The following is a 17,778-nucleotide window of genomic DNA, read 5'->3' as shown; positions in this document are numbered from 1 at the left end:
TCGTGGATTTCTTCCCATTCTACAAAGACATACTGATAGGAAAACAAAACAAAACATTTTGATCCTCATATGAGGCTCACAATATACATTTAAAAGAAAAGAAAAAGATTATGACCATTATCATTCAGAAGAACAGTGGTCGGCCAGGGTCAACAAAGGGCCCCTTTGTGTTTGCCACTTATACCTATCCATTACTTAATGCAAATACCAATAAGCCATAGAGAATCATTCAACACAAGGTGCAAACTTTACTTATTTTCTGAAATTAACTACAGATATCCTCCTGGTGGCGCTATTCTGCAAGCTTACTTACAAGATGTCAATGTAAAGCTAGCAGAACGAGGAGTCAGCAATATATAACGCAGTGGCATGGCTGATACTATGGAACAAGTGACAATACTAGCTACTTTACACGTGCATGCTACTTTATGTATGATAGTCATGTATCTCAAGTTTTTCCCCTATCTAACCCACTTTAGGAATCTCAACTTCAAAGCATTCCAGAAGCTTATTACAGACTGGCACGGCGTAACACAAGATTTCTACATAGAACTCAAAAACGGATTTTCAGTTATTGACGTTGGTGAGAAAATAACACTATAACATACTTGAGATATTGATATAACAGAAAACTGACCGATTTCCATAAATTTGAAGAATGTGATATTGTGCTAAACACAGGCTGACCAACCAGCGACAGGCAGGAAGGAGAAGACAAGGAGCAACACCTAAAGGTGTGAAAAACACATCGACCACAAATTCTAAGCAACGGTTCATCTAAAGACATTGCTGCATTGTTTCTCCAGACTATGTAAAACATGCAGATATCCGAAATGACTCTTCTAATCATAAAAATGTATAACACAAGTATATTGTTGTAAAATATATATACACAAAAATTCACATAAATAGATTGAGAGTTCATAGAGAAACGGGCTATTAGTGTGTGTGTGTATATACTGTGAAGTGGAGAGGGGTATAGTTTGGGAGAACCGCTATTTTTCCCCAAGACTGTTGCAGTATGCACATGCGTTTAGCTTGTAGGTCCCGGACTAGAGTAAAATTCGGGTCAGTCCTGCAGGGCAATCCATTCCAGGCTTGGAAACAGACCAGCAGAATTCTGTAAGTAGCACAGGTGTGCTGGTTAGTGAGAGAGACTGAAACACACTCAACCAACCAGTCTGGAAAAACTGCCAAAAAGGACGCTGTTAAAGGGCCGAATGTGTACCCCTTGTTTACTTGTGAACCCTGTTTGTTAGGAGGTCAGCAGTAGGCTGACCCCCTGGTTAGTGAGGGAATAACTCGTTTAGTAAGCCGCCGAAGAGGCGTAGGTCTTTATTTTCATTTGTTTGTTTTGACATGCTGAGCTGCTGAGCAGCACTACCTGTACCTTTAAGCTTGTCTGCTGCAATAAAGACTGCTTTTGGGAAAGAAATCAGAGCTTCTGAATCCCCCGTACATCACAATAAATATATAGAATATATATAGTGTGTGTGTGTATATATATATATATATATATATATATATATATATATATATATATATAATTTAAATTATATATACACACACACTATATAAACAAATATAGATATATAGATATATATTTATACACACACACACATACTAATAAAATAATGCAGGCTCAATGTACAAACATCACTATACATACACTATATATACAGTCACTATAGTCAATCCAAAGATATGTCTGATAAATTTCTATAGACCAAAATGTTCAGTCATAAGGCTAAATTACCTCTTCCTGACAAAGCCAATTTGGTAGCAAAACGCGTTTCAGGTCCTAACAGTCTAAGAGATCTAATAGTTCAGTGGGGATCTAACACCCAGTCCCCTGCGACATTGCTACGCTCCTGCCATGCATGAAGCCAGCAGCGGCAGGAGCGATGCTGCTATTCCACTCCTCCACCCCCTACCCCCCCCCCTCCGGAATAGCAGCATCGCTCCTGCCGCTGCTGGCTTCATGCAGGGCAGGAGCATAGCGATGTCACAGGCACCTGTGCCGGCGTTTAACCCTCCCTGGCATCCGCCTATTACAGCGGATGCCGGGTCCGTATTGGCATTGTTAAGGCTGGAGAACTGACTGGTCTCACCATCTATGAGCGCGCACGCAGGGCCAGCGGCATAGAAGCGACGTCATCTCGCTGCTGGCTTTGCATATGTAACCCGCCCACCAATGACGCAACAAAGCAGGAAGAAAGAAGATGTTACAGCAGCGAAGACTGGTGAGTATGCGACGTGGGAATATCCCTTTAACTTTTATTGACTCGTAGTTACTACATTAAAAAATCTGTGTGCAGCAAGAGGAGTAGCAGAAGCCTACGCGTTTCGGGATATACCCTTACTCATGGCATACAGAACTGTAATATGCTGCGATCTTATATAAAAATACATAGACACACATAAAATCCAGGCCCCTCTCATCTGCACAGACAGGAAGTTAATTAATTAAGCAACATCTGTGATACATGCAACAAGATGCAAGTGAAGCAGGAACGAAGGCAGACAAAGTCAGCTGACTATAGTCAAAGTAGTTCAAACAGGTTAAGGTAAATAAATAAATCATAATTTGTAGTGACATAAATAAAACTTGACATGACCAAGAGATGTAACATCTTCATTACATAGTTGTGGCACCATACTGAAGAAACATAATGACAACATCCCTTTCTATAGTGCACTATAGAAACACACTAAACTGGACACCGTACTGGAACATGAAAGTATGATTTGTGTATGATGCTCCAGGAGGATAAGGTAAGTATAGCAGCATTAAGACTTGCATGAGTATCATACTGGAAAAAAAAAAAAATAATATAAAAAAAATAAAAAAAATGGGGAAAAAAATAAAAATAACCAAAAAAAAATAAAAAATAAAAATTTCCTTTTTTTTTCCTCCTCCCCCTTTTTCTTAATAGAAAAATAATAAATATTTAAACTGTATAATTGATGCATAATTAAAATGTATAATTGATGCATAAAGACTATGGGAATATAGGATGAATTGTTGCAGTTAGTACAGTTAACCCCTTAGCGACCCTTGACGTAACTGTACGTCATGGGTCGCATGGGGATGTATGGAGCGAGCTCACACGCTGAGCTCGCTCCATACACGGCAGATGCCGGCTGTATAATACAGCCAGGACCTGCCACTAACAGCAGGTCGGTGCCCGAGCCGATCGCTGCTGTTAACCCTTTACACACTGCGGTCAAACGTGACCGCAGTGTGTAAACGGCGCCGGCGGCATGGGCGCCGCCATGTTTCCCCGATCGCCGCCCTCCTGAACGTCACAAGAGGGCAGTGATCGGTTGCTATGACAGCCGGAAGCCTATTGAAGGCTTCCAGGCTTGTCTCTGCACGAGATCTATTAGACGATGGCAGAGGCATCGTCTAATAGAAGTGCTGCGATTTTCCTATTCACTGCAATACTGTAGTATTGCAGTGAATAGTATGAGCGATCAGACTCCCTAGGTTTCAAGGTACCTAAGGGGTCTGATCATAAATGTAACAGAAGAAAAAAAAAAGTTTTTAAAAGTATTAAAAAAATTAAAAAAATATAAAAGTTCAAATCACCCCCCTTTCCCTAGATCAGCTATAAAAGTAATTAAAGAACATTAAACATAAACATATTAGGTATCCCTGCGCTCCAAAATGCCTGAACTATTAGAATATTAAAACATTTATCCCGTACTGCGAACGGCGTAGCGGCAAAAAAAATAAAAACAGCCAAAAAGCGTTTTTTTCAACACTTTGCCTCCTATAAAAAATTGAATAAAAAGTGATCAAACCATCGGATCTTTCCCCAAATGGTATCAATAGAAACGTCATCTTGTCCCGCATAAAAAGACACCACAACCAGCTCCATACATGGAAATATGAAAAAGTTACAGGTGTTAGAACATGATGACACAAATTTTTTTTTCTATTTTGCAAAGTTTATCATTTTTTTAAAAGTATCAAAAAATTTCAAATACTATATAAATTTGGTATCACCGCGTTTGTACTGACACGTAGAACACAGGTAACATGTCATTTGTACCAAACAGTGAATGCTGTAAAAATTAAACCCATAAGAAAATGGCGCAAATGCATTTTTTCTCCAATTGCGCCTCATTCTGAATTTTTTTCCAGCTTCCCAGTACATTGCACAGCATATTGAATGGTGCCATTACAAAGTACAATTTGTCCCGCAAACAATAAGCTATCATGTGACTCTGTGAACTGAAAAATGAAAAAGTTATGGCTCTTGAAATGTGAGGAGGGAAAAACGAAAATGCGAAACCAAAAAATGGCCTGGTCCTTAAGGGGTTAATAAATAAAAGCTAAGTCAGTAAGGAAGTTCAAACCGTGGGGGAATCTAGTTTTGAGCATGAAAATCCAATAGGCTTCTCTACGTAAAAGTTTTTTCTGCCAATTTCCCCCTCTGACTGGTTTGTTAACCCTCTCTATCCCGTATGCTTTGAAGGTGCAGTGTCCCCTCCATGTATTTCCTGAAAATTGCTTGGATGCCCCTGAGCAAAGTATAATATCCAAATTGCTACTGTGGTATAGATGTTCTGCTAATCTCACTTTGAGTTTTCTAGTGGTACATCCTACATAGTATTTCTTACATTCTTCACAACTTACAATGTATACGATGTGGTCTGTATTACAGTTGATGAAGGATCCAATCCTAAAAGTTTTATTACCCTCCGTGTTGGAAAAGGATTTTGTTTTTTTCATGAATCTGCAGATGTTACATCTAGTTTGTCCGCAGTGGTATGAACCCGTGATGCTTGATCTGATTGGAAAAATTTCTGTAGGTTGTGATCTGCTTCTAAAATAACTTGGAGACACGTAATTACCGATAGACATTCCCCTTCTGGCAATATAATGACATCCTCCATCTAAGATGTTATCTAATGTCGTGTCTTGGTATAGAATGTGTAAATTCTTTTTGATGATTTTGATCATTTCCTTGTAGTTATCACTGTAAACTGTTGAGAAATAAATTCCTGTCCACCTATTGTCATTGCTGGGTGCTTTAGTGCTGAGTAAATCTGATCTATTTCTTTTGTCGACAATGTCTCTGGCTCTTTTAAGATTCCAGTTTGGATAGCCCCTTTCTTTGAGTCTATGGCTTTTGCAAATTCATTATACTCCTTGGGGTCTGAGCATATTTTCTTAATCCTTGTCAGTTCACCTACGGGGATTGCTTTGCAGGTGTGGCTAGGGTGGTTACTGTGCGCGTGAAGAATGGTGTTGCCCGCCTGTGGTTTTCTATACAGTGTGGTTATAACTTTTTTGGTGTTGATATCCCCTTGCAGTGTAACATCTAGGAAGTTGATATAGGTGTCATGGAAATTGGAAGTAAACTCAAGATTAAATGAATTTTTGTTGAGATAGTCAATGAAGGAATAGGTTCTCTGCACTTCCCCTGACCACACAATCAAAATATCATCGATATAAAGGCCATAATATTGTATTTGATCCAAACACGGGTTGCTGGGGGAAAAAATGTGGAATTCCTCCCACCATGCCATCATTAAATTCGCAAGGGAGGGTGAAAAACGCGCACCCATAGGCACCCCACATAGCTGTAGGTAATGCTCTCCATTAAACATAAAAAAAGTTATGTTTTAATAAATAGTTAACCACTTCAATGATGAACTCACAGAACTCCTGAGGTGTCATAGTGGACTTGATGACTCTCCTGAGTCGAATAGTGGTTTTTAGAGATGAGCGAACACTAAAATGTTCGAGGTTCGAAATTTGATTCGAACAGCCGCTCACTGTTCGAGTGTTCGAATGGGTTTCGAACCCCATTATAGTCTATGGGGAACATATACTCGTTAAGGGGGAAACCCAAATCCGTGTCTGGAGGGTCACCAAGTCCACTATGACACCCCAGGAAATGATACCAACACCCTGGAATGACACTGGGACAGCAGGGGAAGCATGTCTGGGGGCATAAAAGTCACTTTATTTCATGGAAATCCCTGTCAGCTTGCTATTTTCGCAAGCTAACTTTTCCCCATAGGAATGCATTGGCCAGCGCTGATTGGCCAGAGTACGGAATTCGACCAATCAGCGCTGGCTCTGCTGGAGGAGGCGGAGTCTAAGATCGCTCCACACCAGTCTCCATTCAGGTCCGACCTTAGACTCCGCCTCCTCCGGCAGAGCCAGCGCTGATTGGCCAAAGGCTGGCCAATGCATTCCTATGGGAATGCAGAGACTTAGCAGTGCTGAGCCAGTTCTGCTCAACTACACCGTGTGCCGGTCAGCCCATCTGATATAGCAGAGCCGAGTGTGTACACTCGGCTCTGCTACATCTGATGTAGCAGAGCCGAGTGTGCATGAGGGTTCTAGTGCACCCTCGGCTCTGCTACATCTGATGTAGCAGAGCCGAGTGTGCATAAGGGTTCTAGTGTCGATACAACACTGTTCGCTCATCTCTAGTGGATTTCCCTGAAACAAAGCTTTTTTCCCCATAGACTATAATGGGATCCGATATTCGTTCGAATAGTCAAATATTGAGGGGCTATTCGAAACGAATATCGAATATTTCACTGTTTGCTCATCTCTAGTAGTTGTTTTTATTCAGCACTTTTCTCTTTTAATTCTCCATCTATGTATCATCTATGAATTTTTGCATTCGTATTTTACAACAATAAACTTTGTGATACATTTTGTGATTAGAATGGTCGTATGTATAATATGCAGTCCTGATGAAGATGCCAGAGATGTAACTATATATAGAATGAGGACACCATCAGAAGAGACTGCAGCATTGAAGAGAATGGGTGCTTATTCACCTGGGGAAGTGCTGAATGTTGAAGATCGGTACATGTCTTTGAGAGTACAAACAGAGATAGTGGTTAGTCACTGACTAGGTCTGCCCATGGAGCCCTAAGTTTAGAATAAGCAGAGATTTAAAAGAAGAGATTTAAAAGAATAAATGACAAAGTTATACAAAATCTTTTCCCACAAAACTATATATATCAGTCTGCTGAGCTCATCCTACTCTATAAAAAGCTGCCTGCATATCGGCACAACATGAGAAGTTTCCTGTAAATGGACAATATGTAGTGTTCCACTAAGACAGAAAAAGAAAGTATTGGACGGTGCATGTTGAGGCAACTGTACATGTTTATTGTTTGCAACTGTAACTGGAGCAACTCGCTGGCTGTTGAGCTGAGCAATGGGTACACTCCATGGCTTAGGAACCTGTTGTTAGGGAAGTGGAGGGGAGAGTAGTTGATCTCTCCTCCTTGTGAGAGGAAATAGAAATGGCCTCTTCATTCCTCAGCTAAGGGGACATAGAAGAGTGGAGGAGAGCGAACTAGAGTCCCTGGTTGGCCTGGCCTCAGTTGTTCTGCAGTCAAGAAATAGGAGTGATCCTTTCTCACTTAAAGAGGACCTTTCATGGATTTGGGCACATGCAGTGTTATATACCGCTGGAAAGCCAACAGTGTGCTGAATTCAGCGCACTATCTGTTTTCCTGATCTGTGCCCCGGAGAAAGAGCTATCGGTACTGGTACCGTAGCACTTTACAGTCAGAAAGGTGTTCCTGACAGTCTGTCAGGTACGTCCTTCTCCACAGCAGTGCCTATCGCGCTGTACAGTGTGAGCAGGGAGGAACGCCCCCTCCCCTCCTGATAATACTCGTCTATGGATAAGCACTGTGAGCAGAGGGAGGGGGCATTCCTCCCCACTCACACTGTACAGCGCGATAGGTGCTGCTGTGGAGAAGGACATACCTGACTGACTGTCAGGAACACCCATCTGACTGTAAAGCTACGGTACCGATAGCTCTTTACCTGGGGCACAGATTGGGAAAGCTGATGTGCCCAAACCCATGAAAGGTCCTCTTTAAAAGATATTGTGTACAAGAGGAGAATGTGAGGGCTACATTATATGGACCTCACAGCTATGACAGTTTGTTAGCCAAAGGTCAGACAGGGAAATCCTTTTTTAGATCTGCACCCTGCAGCCAGGATACTGTAAATGTCTGACGACTGAGAGACTAGATGCACATTGTATAGAGGAAGCAAAGGAGACACTCAAGTATGGCAGTATCATCTTAAAGCTCAGCTCCAGTCTCAGTGGATATTCCCAAGCACTGTATCTCCAGCATCTGCCTGTTCTTCCTCAGTAAAAAGAGTTCCCACATTTGCAACAGTGTCCAAAAAGTATAATTCCTGCAATTAACAAAAAGGGTACTTCTATCACCAAGAGAGAAGTGTAACATACAGAGAGTCTGCAGAGGGGAATACTGCTAAATAATGCAGAATACAAAGCATATAAGAGCCAGAAATAGTGTTAATCCTTATATACACACACTGTACTATTCATTTATGCAAAGTTAGTTTAAAGGGTAGCTTTTCATAAAAAGTTAAAATATGTTCAGGGTCTTTCGGGGCAGTCTGTTCTATGACTGTATAAGCCTTCATACACCATGTTCTATCAGATTTTATTCTGCTAATAATCACATTATTACAGTATCACAGCACTCCTTGTTCCATACAAATCAGGATATAGCGGTTTTATTAATTCATAGCACTTCAATATTTCAATGAAGTATATAAACGTAAGATATTCAATACATAGGACCTTTCGATGAGATCACCTTCATCAGCAAAAATCTAAAATAAACATAAAATATCTAATCTACCGATCATGTAAAAGTAAAGAAAAGTGCAACAAGTCAGAACCAATTAAATGAACCAACATAAAAAAAGTGTTATATTCAGACCAATATAGCAGAATCGTATAATGATATACAGTCAGCAGGGATCAGTAATACATGAGAATGTATAGAATGTCGCTAAAGCAGGAAAAGTGTAGCAGAGATAATAAGATAAATTGACCTCACCCTATGTAAGCAATGACTAAGAGGAGAAGCTTGTATCAGAATAGAGGCCATGTTGCAGGGAATGATGCAAATGAATGATGTCAGCTAGAGATGAGCGAACAGTGTTCTATCGAACTCATGTTCGATCGGATATTAGGCTGTTCGGCATGTTCGAATCGAATCGAACACCGCGTGGTAAAGTGCGCCATTACTCGATTCCCCTCCCACCTTCCCTGGCGCCTTTTTTGCTCCAATAACAGCGCAGGGTAGGTGGGACAGGAACTACGACACCGGTGACGTTGAAAAAAGTAGGCAAAACCCATTGGCTGCCGAAAACATGTGACCTCTAATTTAAAAGAACAGCGCCGCCCAGCTTCGCGTCATTCTGAGCTTGCAATTCACCGAGGACGGAGGTTTCCGTCCAGTTAGCTAGGGGTTAGATTCTGGGTAGGCAGGGACAGGCTAGGATAGGAAGGAGAAGACAACCAACAGCTCTTATAAGAGCTAAATTCCAGGGAGAAGCTTGTCAGTGTAACGTGGCACTGACGGGCTCAATCGCCGCAACCCAGCTTTCCCAGGATCCTGAATGGAATACACTGTCAGTGTATTCCCGTATACCCGATATATACCCCCGATACCCGTTCCAACGGTGTGCCCCCCCACCTTCACCCCAGAAATACCCTGCAAGTCCCCTAGCAATAGAATTGGGGCTATATACACCCACTATTTTTGCTACTGCCATATAGTGCCATTGTCTCACTGGGAATTCAAAGAATATATTGGGCTTACATATAACTTCAATTCCAGGGAGAAGCTTGTCAGTGTAACGTGGCACTGACGGGCTCAATCGCCGCAACCCAGCTTTCCCAGGATCCTGAATGGAACACACTGACAGTGTATTCCCGTATACCCCATATATACACCCCAAATCCCCGTTCCAACGGTGTGCCCCCCCACCTTCACCTCAGAAATACCCTGCAAGTCCCCTAGCAATAGAATTGGGGCTATATACACCCACAATTTTTGCTACTGGTATACAGTGCCATTGTCTCACTGGGAATTCAAAGAATATATGGGGGTTATGTGCACCCACAATTTTTAATACTGCTATACAGTGCCATTGTCTGACTGGGAATTCAAAGAATATATGGGGGTTATGTGCACCCACAATTTTTAATACTGGTATATAGTGCCATTGTCTGACTGGGAATTCAAAGAATATATGGGGGTTACGTGCACCCACAATTTTTAATACTGGTATACAGTGCCATTGTCTGACTGGGAATTCAAAGAATATATGGGGGTTACGTGCACCCACAATTTTTAATACTGCTATACAGTGCCATTGTCTGACTGGGAATTCAAAGAATATATGGGGGTTATGTGCACCCACAATTTTTACTACTGGTATACAGTGCCATTGTCTGACTGGGAATTCAAAGAATATATTGGGGTGACGTGCACCCACAATTTTTGCTACTGCTATACAGTTCCATTGTCTGACTGGGAATTCAAAGAATATATGGGGGTTATGTGCACCCACAATTTTTAATACTGGTATACAGTGCCATTGTCTGACTGGGAATTCAAAGAATATATGGGGGTTATGTGCACCCACAATTTTTAATACTGGTATACAGTGCCATTGTCTGACTGGGAATTCAAAGAATATATGGGGGTTACGTGCACCCACAATTTTTAATACTGCTATACAGTGCCATTGTCTGACTGGGAATTCAAAGAATATATGGGGGTTACGTGCACCCACAATTTTTAATACTGGTATACAGTGCCATTGTCTGACTGGGAATTCAAAGAATATATGGGGGTTATGTGCACCCACAATTTTTAATACTGGTATACAGTGCCATTGTCTGACTGGGAATTCAAAGAATATATGGGGGTTATGTGCACCCACAATTTTTACTACTGGTATACAGTGCCATTGTCTAACTGGGAATTCAAAGAATATATTGGGGTGACGTGCACCCACAATTTTTGCTACTGCTATACAGTTCCATTGTCTGACTGGGAATTCAAAGAATATATGGGGGTTATGTGCACCCACAATTTTTACTACTGGTATACAGTGCCATTGTCTGACTGGGAATTCAAAGAATATATGGGGGTTATGTGCACCCACAATTTTTAATACTGGTATACAGTGCCATTGTCTGACTGGGAATTCAAAGAATATATGGGGGTTATGTGCACCCACAATTTTTAATACTGGTATACAGTGCCATTGTCTGACTGGGAATTCAAAGAATATATGGGGGTTACGTGCACCCACAATTTTTAATACTGCTATACAGTGCCATTGTCTGACTGGGAATTCAAAGAATATATGGGGGTTACGTGCACCCACAATTTTTAATACTGGTATACAGTGCCATTGTCTGACTGGGAATTCAAAGAATATATGGGGGTTATGTGCACCCACAATTTTTACTACTGGTATACAGTGCCATTGTCTAACTGGGAATTCAAAGAATATATTGGGGTGACGTGCACCCACAATTTTTGCTACTGCTATACAGTTCCATTGTCTCACTGGGAATTCAAAGAATATATGGGGGTTATGTGCACCCACAATTTTTAATACTGGTATACAGTGCCATTGTCTGACTGGGAATTCAAAGAATATATGGGGGTTATGTGCACCCACAATTTTTAATACTGGTATACAGTGCCATTGTCTAACTGGGAATTCAAAGAATATATTGGGGTGACGTGCACCCACAATTTTTGCTACTGCTATACAGTTCCATTGTCTGACTGGGAATTCAAAGAATATATGGGGGTTATGTGCACCCACAATTTTTACTACTGGTATACAGTGCCATTGTCTAACTGGGAATTCAAAGAATATATTGGGGTGACGTGCACCCACAATTTTTGCTACTGCTATACAGTTCCATTGTCTCACTGGGAATTCAAAGAATATATGGGGGTTATGTGCACCCACAATTTTTAATACTGGTATACAGTGCCATTGTCTGACTGGGAATTCAAAGAATATATGGGGGTTATGTGCACCCACAATTTTTAATACTGGTATATAGTGCCATTGTCTGACTGGGAATTCAAAGAATATATGGGGGTTATGTGCACCCACAATTTTTAATACTGGTATACAGTGCCATTGTCTGACTGGGAATTCAAAGAATATATGGGGGTTATGTGCACCCACAATTTTTAATACTGGTATACAGTGCCATTGTCTGACTGGGAATTCAAAGAATATATGGGGGTTATGTGCACCCACAATTTTTACTACTGGTATACAGTGCCATTGTCTAACTGGGAATTCAAAGAATATATTGGGGTGACGTGCACCCACAATTTTTGCTACTGCTATACAGTTCCATTGTCTCACTGGGAATTCAAAGAATATATGGGGGTTATGTGCACCCACAATTTTTAATACTGGTATACAGTGCCATTGTCTGACTGGGAATTCAAAGAATATATGGGGGTTATGTGCACCCACAATTTTTAATACTGGTATACAGTGCCATTGTCTGACTGGGAATTCAAAGAATATATGGGGGTTATGTGCACCCACAATTTTTACTACTGGTATACAGTGCCATTGTCTAACTGGGAATTCAAAGAATATATTGGGGTGACGTGCACCCACAATTTTTGCTACTGCTATACAGTTCCATTGTCTCACTGGGAATTCAAAGAATATATGGGGGTTATGTGCACCCACAATTTTTAATACTGGTATACAGTGCCATTGTCTGACTGGGAATTCAAAGAATATATGGGGGTTATGTGCACCCACAATTTTTAATACTGGTATACAGTGCCATTGTCTGACTGGGAATTCAAAGAATATATGGGGGTTATGTGCACCCACAATTTTTACTACTGGTATACAGTGCCATTGTCTAACTGGGAATTCAAAGAATATATTGGGGTGACGTGCACCCACAATTTTTGCTACTGCTATACAGTTCCATTGTCTGACTGGGAATTCAAAGAATATATGGGGGTTATGTGCACCCACAATTTTTACTACTGGTATACAGTGCCATTGTCTGACTGGGAATTCAAAGAATATATGGGGGTTATGTGCACCCACAATTTTTAATACTGGTATACAGTGCCATTGTCTGACTGGGAATTCAAAGAATATATGGGGGTTATGTGCACCCACAATTTTTAATACTGGTATACAGTGCCATTGTCTGACTGGGAATTCAAAGAATATATGGGGGTTATGTGCACCCACAATTTTTACTACTGGTATACAGTGCCATTGTCTAACTGGGAATTCAAAGAATATATTGGGGTGACGTGCACCCACAATTTTTGCTACTGCTATACAGTTCCATTGTCTCACTGGGAATTCAAAGAATATATGGGGGTTATGTGCACCCACAATTTTTAATACTGGTATACAGTGCCATTGTCTGACTGGGAATTCAAAGAATATATGGGGGTTATGTGCACCCACAATTTTTACTACTGGTATACAGTGCCATTGTCTGACTGGGAATTCAAAGAATATATGGGGGTTATGTGCACCCACAATTTTTAATACTGGTATACAGTGCCATTGTCTGACTGGGAATTCAAAGAATATATGGGGGTTATGTGCACCCACAATTTTTAATACTGGTATACAGTGCCATTGTCTGACTGGGAATTCAAAGAATATATGGGGGTTACGTGCACCCACAATTTTTAATACTGCTATACAGTGCCATTGTCTGACTGGGAATTCAAAGAATATATGGGGGTTACGTGCACCCACAATTTTTAATACTGGTATACAGTGCCATTGTCTGACTGGGAATTCAAAGAATATATGGGGGTTATGTGCACCCACAATTTTTACTACTGGTATACAGTGCCATTGTCTAACTGGGAATTCAAAGAATATATTGGGGTGACGTGCACCCACAATTTTTGCTACTGCTATACAGTTCCATTGTCTCACTGGGAATTCAAAGAATATATGGGGGTTATGTGCACCCACAATTTTTAATACTGGTATACAGTGCCATTGTCTGACTGGGAATTCAAAGAATATATGGGGGTTATGTGCACCCACAATTTTTAATACTGGTATACAGTGCCATTGTCTAACTGGGAATTCAAAGAATATATTGGGGTGACGTGCACCCACAATTTTTGCTACTGCTATACAGTTCCATTGTCTGACTGGGAATTCAAAGAATATATGGGGGTTATGTGCACCCACAATTTTTACTACTGGTATACAGTGCCATTGTCTAACTGGGAATTCAAAGAATATATTGGGGTGACGTGCACCCACAATTTTTGCTACTGCTATACAGTTCCATTGTCTCACTGGGAATTCAAAGAATATATGGGGGTTATGTGCACCCACAATTTTTAATACTGGTATACAGTGCCATTGTCTGACTGGGAATTCAAAGAATATATGGGGGTTATGTGCACCCACAATTTTTAATACTGGTATATAGTGCCATTGTCTGACTGGGAATTCAAAGAATATATGGGGGTTACGTGCACCCACAATTTTTAATACTGCTATACAGTGCCATTGTCTGAGTGGGAATTCAAAGAATATATGGGGGTTATGTGCACCCACAATTTTTAATACTGGTATATAGTGCCATTGTCTGACTGGGAATTCAAAGAATATATGGGGGTTACGTGCACCCACAATTTTTAATACTGGTATACAGTGCCATTGTCTGACTGGGAATTCAAAGAATATATGGGGGTTATGTGCACCCACAATTTTTAATACTGGTATACAGTGCCATTGTCTCACTGGGAATTCCACAAATAATTTGGGGATTCATTCACCCTACATCTCAGGCTCTTGCCATATTCACCCAGGTTGTCAGTGCTGCACCAGCTCGTTCCCAGACAGCTCGGCCCGAAAAACGCGTTACCTATATAGAGGATTTGGACAATGAAGACAACATGTTCTAAATCTAATGTCTGCACCTTCTCCAGAATTAAAATAAAGGCAGCGTTTAACTTTCAAATAGCACTGCACAAAGGAAGAGCTTATCAGCTTGTCTCATGACATGCTACTGAAAAGTTTCATTTGTGTATCTTAATGTAAATATAGTTGTATAAGCTTTTTGGGTTTTAGGCACTGCCAAGTTATTTATTACCACCCACTCCCTTATAATGATGATGACGCCAAAGTCACTGTGGGTGTTCAGAGCTCACAGCTTTGGGTGACATTTGTCTTGCTCTCTGTCGGTACCAGCTGTCTTTTTGGATACCGTAAAGTTATGTTGACTTTATTAACAGCTATAGAAGCTTTAGCCAGGTTGTGACGGTGTGTAACCCTAACAACACTAAGTGGGATACACATTAATAGTCAGTCTATGTACGCTAAACGTATCACTGAAGTAATTTTTTTTCCCTCTCCCCTAATATAAGAAAGGAACAGACATTAGACCTAGACCGGGGTTCGAGGCTTGAAAAAATCCAGTATTATTTGTTCTTCATGATGTGAAATATGTGTTGAAAAGCAACCCAAGATGAAGTCAGCCATGTGTGCCAGTGTGTTACTTGGCATGCCTTTGCTGGCCCCAACTGTAAGGGTCACTCTCCATTTCCTCCATTTTCCACTCCCCTTCACACCATTTGTGGTGAAGCAATGGGATGCACTGAAGTGCACCCTCTAGCCTCGTGTGGGATAGGGACATCAGATGCCACTCCAACCCCCTCGTCTTCCTCCGCCAGCCAACGGTGCGAAGATGAGAGGAGTGTGCTCTGAATGTTTTCTGCCTAGCAGAGGCTAGTTCTCACTTACGAAAATGGCCCCACTTTGACCTGTATATCAGGCACAATGGTGTAGGTTTCAAAGAAACATGGCACCAACAAGTTGGAAAACGTGGGCCATGCGTGGACCGTGTTTGAGTCTGGCAAGCTCCAGATCTGCTACCAGGTTCCAGCCATTATCACAGGCGCAAAAATGCCAGGCCCCAGGTGTAGCAGGGAAAAAAAAATGCCATCTCAGCCAGGATGGCATCCCTGACCTCGGAGGCACTGTGCTGTCTGTCCCCCAAGCTGATCAGTTTCAGCACGGCCTACTGACATCTCCCCATGCCAGTGTTACAGTGTTTTCCGCTAGTAGCTGGGGTGGAGGTTGCAGCTTCGTAGGGTTTCAGTCTACTCCTGCCATGAATTTTGGCCTGGGAGAGGAGATAGGCCACCCCAGTTTGCACCCGGGGAACAGACTCCACCACATTCACCCTGCCTGTCATTAAAGATAAGCACTGCAGCATCCCTGACCACAGGCGCTTGTCCATGTGTCGGTGGTCAAGTGGACCTTGCAGCAAAGCGCAGAGCTCTGGGCCCGACTGATGTTATGGGACACATGCAGGCGCAAGGCAGAGACAGCACACCAAGAGAAGTAGTAACGGCTAGGCCCAGCATAGGGAGGTGCCCCAGCTGCCATCTGCTGACGGAAGGCCTGGGTCTCCAGAAGCATAAACAAACACCAACATCTCCAGGGCCAGCAGTTTATCGATGAGGCTGTTACAGGCTTGGGCATGGGGGTGGGTTGTATTGTACTTCTGCCTGCAATGAAAAGCTTGGGAAATGTGGAGTGGCTGGGAAGAGGCGCATGATGGTGCAGGCCAAAAGGGCGCATGAGGGTGAACTCCCCAATGTGTCAGAGATAGGTGTGTAGGTGTCCTTGCATCATATACTTGCACCATATTTGGCTTTGGAAGTTAATTTTGTGCCAAAAAGTGGTTAAGACAGCGATCCCTCAGCTACTCCCGTTACACTGTCTATTGAAGTTACCATCTGTGGAAGTGGACCACCATTTCTAAGATCCCAAAGGAAGCAGGCAAGAGATGTGCAGTTCAGAAAAAAAGATGAGAAAATAAGTTTAGGCTGTAGAGCACAGAGGGATCGGAGAGGACAGAGCTGGTGTCGGCCAGGTATTCCCACAACATGCGCCTATACTTGTCCCTCCTGGTGACACTAGGCCCCTGAGTGGCAGTAATTTGTCCAGGGGGGCCATTAACGTGTTCCAGACCTAGGAATAAGTCTTCCAACAGGGTAGAGTTTTGCATGCCTTTGCTTCTACCCACTGTTTTTGCTGCTTAGCTTCCCTCCACATCTACTCTGCTTTCACCCCTAAACATCACCCCAGTTTATGCCTTTGCTTCTACCCAGGTTTTTTGTTGATTTAGCTTCCCTCTACATCTACACTGCTTTAGCCCCTAGACATCACCCCTGTCCATGTGGGGTCGGTGGCCTCGTCATCCACCAACTCCTCTTCCAATTGCGCACTGCCCCCTTACTGCAAACCACACATGACCACAGCTTGCCTTGATGGCAACTGTGTCTCATGATCCCCACTTAGGTCCAGACAAGTCGGTGGCGGGTCCAAAACCCCAAAATTGGAAGGAAATGGCAGATGCTGCAGTATTTCTAACACCTGTTCCTGGTGCTCGGGCCTGGTCTGTGTTGTACCCTGCACCCTGCTTAACGCATCTGCCATATCCGAAGTTGTGCTGAGCGCATGCTAATGTTTCGTGTCCAGTGCAATGGATGGGATGGGATTTCACATAAGTCTGCCACCCATGGCCACTCATGGTTGAGCAACTGAGGGAGTTGACTTTGACGAACCCGAGGGTTTTGGAGTTGGAACTACATCAAAGGTCTGTGCTGCTCACACACTCTGCTCAACACATGATATGTTTAGTGCCAGCAGTGTGGAGACGTCGCACAACAGCCGTTGTTCCAGCAGGTACAGGCGTTGTAGGAGTGCATAGAGGCTAGCAGCGGCAACTATACACTTTAAAAACTATCCGCACAAGCGCCACACTTTCACCAGTAGCTCAGGAACATTGGGGTACCTTTTTCAAAAGATTAGCAGCAATGAGTTAAAAACGTGGCCCAGGCATGGAATATGTTGCAGGCTGCCAAGCTACAGAGCCA

General features: G+C 42.3%; 1 pseudogene; it reads left to right on the top strand.

The window, feature by feature from the left end:
* LOC142183509 (uncharacterized) overlaps positions 1 to 17,778 on the top strand; it is a 37,287-nt pseudogene that overhangs the window by 9,790 nt on the left and 9,719 nt on the right.

This window comes from Leptodactylus fuscus, chromosome 10 (genome assembly GCF_031893055.1).
Source record: "Leptodactylus fuscus isolate aLepFus1 chromosome 10, aLepFus1.hap2, whole genome shotgun sequence".
NCBI lineage: Eukaryota > Metazoa > Chordata > Amphibia > Anura > Leptodactylidae > Leptodactylus > Leptodactylus fuscus.
The sequence above is the reverse complement of the archived record's forward strand: the minus strand, read 5'-3'. Positions and strand labels throughout refer to the sequence as shown.